Source organism: Myotis yumanensis, unplaced genomic scaffold (genome assembly GCF_028538775.1).
Source record: "Myotis yumanensis isolate MYYU_CA2020_CCGP unplaced genomic scaffold, mMyoYum1.0.hap1 SCAF_11, whole genome shotgun sequence".
Lineage (NCBI taxonomy): Eukaryota > Metazoa > Chordata > Mammalia > Chiroptera > Vespertilionidae > Myotis > Myotis yumanensis.
Window position 1 is genome coordinate 11031642 of NW_027223762.1, and position 3240 is coordinate 11034881.

The 3240-nt window shown below is 45.9% G+C and overlaps 1 non-coding gene across 1 annotated transcript; it reads right to left on the reverse strand.

Moving 5' to 3' along the window:
• Window positions 1–942: 942 nt before the first annotated feature.
• Window positions 943–1044, reverse strand: LOC139020201 (U6 spliceosomal RNA). The gene has a single exon (XR_011473219.1). It is a non-coding gene; the product is annotated as a U6 spliceosomal RNA (small nuclear RNA).
• Between the last annotated feature and the right edge of the window lie 2196 nt (window positions 1045–3240).

Genomic DNA, 3240 nt, shown 5'->3' on the forward strand with positions numbered 1-3240 from the left:
CTGTTTGCCTTATTTTTTATTGAGAAAAAAGTTGGTTTTCTTGGCTTAGGGGCAGATTTTTGCCTTTGATTCCTCATTTGTAACTTCTAACCATTTTAGTCAACCATGAGGCTGTTAGGAACATTAAGAGGATTCTACTTTAGAATAATACCCCCCACCCCCCACCCCATTGCTGAATTGAAGTAAATTTATTTCACTATTAGGAGATACTTCTGTTTGCCAGGATTTAAGTAAAGTGAAAAGAAATTTAAAATTTTTGATCAACATCCTAAAAATCCTTTGTTTTTTGACAACCAAACTACACTAAATAACATGTATACTAGTGCTTTGAAGGAGCAAAAGTCTAAATTGCAACCTTTATGTGAATGTTGCTTAGGTCTATGAAAGTCACTGGCAATCAGAATCACACTCTAGTGCAGGGACGGATTGGGCAAGGGAGTAAGTGCTAACCTCTTAAAAGAGCATTTAAGAGTTCCAGCATCATTCCCCCCGTGATTTCATTGGTAGTTTCAACATAATGTGAAATTTTATTACTGAAAACCTTTATATTTACATACATATTGCAAAAATCAACTATAAATAAGTTAAATATAAAAAACTTATTAAAATTTAGAAAAAAATACCATTATGACCTTAGATTGGGATTTTTTTTCTATTTAAAACAATTGGACCTCTTTTATTTTTTTAATTTATCTTTATTGTTGAAAGTATTAGTGATATTTTCCTCATTGACCCCCTCGGCCCTTCCACCCCTGGAGGATTTCTTAAGACATTTAAGTGCTATCAAAAGAGCTATAAATGTCAAATAAAAACTTTCGTATTGTATAAGATGGAGTGGAAAGACAAGCCAGAAGTGGGGCAAAGATAATGATGTACCTTATGAAAGATATGTCATATATGATAGAGATGTAGCTTACAAAGGATACAGGACATATAGAGAATTATTTTATGGAACGCTTCATGAATGTGTGTGTCATCCTTGCTCAGGGGCCATGTTAATCTCTATTGTTCCAATTTTAGTATATGTGCTGCTGAAGCAAGCACTAGAAAGAATTCTTATAATCAATAAGAAGAAAGATAACGCAGTAAAAAATGGCAAAAGATATTAACAGGTATTTTTTTTGAAAATGTACAAATGGAGAATAAACATGAAAAGATGCTCATTGGTAATTTAGAAAAACCAAATTAAGGTCATAATAAGGTATCATTTTATGCCTACCAGACCAGCAAAAATGAATAAGACCAAGACTACCAAGTGTTGGTGAGGATGTGGAACAATGGGAACTTTTATACACTGTCGGTGAGAATGCAAATCGATACAACACTTGGGAAAACAGTCTGGCACTGGCTTGTCCATCTACACTAATAAAAGAGAAAAGTGGTAATTGGCGTACAACCGCTACCCTTCCCATTGGCTAATCAGCGTATCCTTATGCAAATTAACTGTCAGCCAAGATGGCGGCCAGCAGCCAGGCAGCTGGAAGCGAACATGAGGCTTGCTTGCTCCAGTGACTGCAGGCTCCAACATTCCCCGCCTGACTTGCTGGCCTCTGAGCTGGCAGTTTGAAACATTCTAACAAATATAGCCGGCTGGGATCTCAGAGCTGAAGTTATACATTGTTTCGATTATAGAACGGCAAACAAACCAGCAGCGGAAGCCTCAGAGCTAGAGCCAGAGCTAAAGCTGGCCCAGAAGAAAAAAAGAAAAGAAAAAAAGGAGTGGTTGGGAGCTTCAGTCAAAACCGCCAGCCTGAAAGCAGCCCTCAGCCCCTCACCCAGATTGGCCAGGCACCCCAGTGGGGACCCCCACCCTGAAGGGTGTGTGACCAGCTGCAAACAGCCATCATCCCCTCATCCAGGCTGGCCAGGCACCCCAGTGGGGACCCCCACCCTGATCCAGGACACCCTTCAGGGCAAACCAGCCGGCCCCCAGGCCTCTATCCTATATAGTAAAAGGGTAATATGCCTCCCAGCACCGGGATCAGCGGAGCGGAGAGGTCTCCTGGCACCAGATCAGCATGACAGGGTGTGGCGTCCCAACCCCCTGATCAGCCCTGCTCTGTGTGTGACAGGGGGTGGCGCCCCCCCCCCTCCCCCCCCCCCCCCCACGGGCCCTGCTCTGTGTGTGACGGGGTAGAGCCATAACCTCCCCATCGGCCCTGCCCTGAGTGTGACAGTGGCATCGCCCCAACCCCTTGATCAGCCCTGCTCTGTGGGTGATAGAGGGCGGCGCCCCAACCCCCTGATCCGCCCTGCTGTGTGTGTGACGGGGTCGGTGCCCTAACTCCCCTATCGGCCCTACTCTGTGAGTGACAGGGGGGAGCTCCCCAACCCCCTGATGGGCCCTGCTCTGTGTGTGACAGGGGGCAGCGCCCCAACCCCCTGATTGGCCCTGCTCTGTGCATCACAGGGGGTGGCGCCGCAACCTCCCCATTGACCCTGCCTTGAGTGTGATAGGGGGTGGTGCCCCAACCCCCCAATCAGCCCTATCCTGAGCATGACTGAGGGTGGCATCGCAACCTCCCAATCCGCCCTGCTCTGTGCATGACAGGGGGTGGCGCCCCAACTCCCCAATCAGCCCTGCTCTGAGCCCCACCAGGGGCTGCACCTAGGGATTGGGCCTGCCCTCTGCCACCCAGGAGCAGGCCTAAGCCAGCAGGTCATTATCTCCTGAGGGGTCCCAGACTGCGAGAGGGCACAGGCCGGGCTGAGGGACCCCCCCCCCCCCCAGTGCACAAATTTTTGTGCACCGGGCCTCTAGTTTGACTATAACACACGGTCTATAACCCAGCATTTCTACTCTTAGGTATATTTCCTACAGAACTTCGCACATGACTAGTAGCAGGAGATAGCAGCATTGATCTTTAATAGCAAAATATTGTAAATAATGTTCATGGACAGGAAAGATTCAAAAACAAGCAAAACTAAGTACATTCCTGGGATTAATTCGTAAAGAATTCCAAATAATATATGTAGACACCATGCTCAAGTAGGGAGCATGTTCCTCCCTACTTGAATGTGGGCTGGACTCAATCACTCAATTCCAGTGACTAGAGTGTGAAAAGGAAAACAAGTTACCCCACAGTGGAGAAACATGGCAAGCACCAGCTTAACTGAGTGCCTAGGTCAGTGATGGCGAACCTATGACACGCGTGTCAGAGGTGACACGCGAACTCATTTTTTTTGTTGATTTTTCTTTGTTAAATGGCATTTAAATATATAAAATAAATATCAAAAATA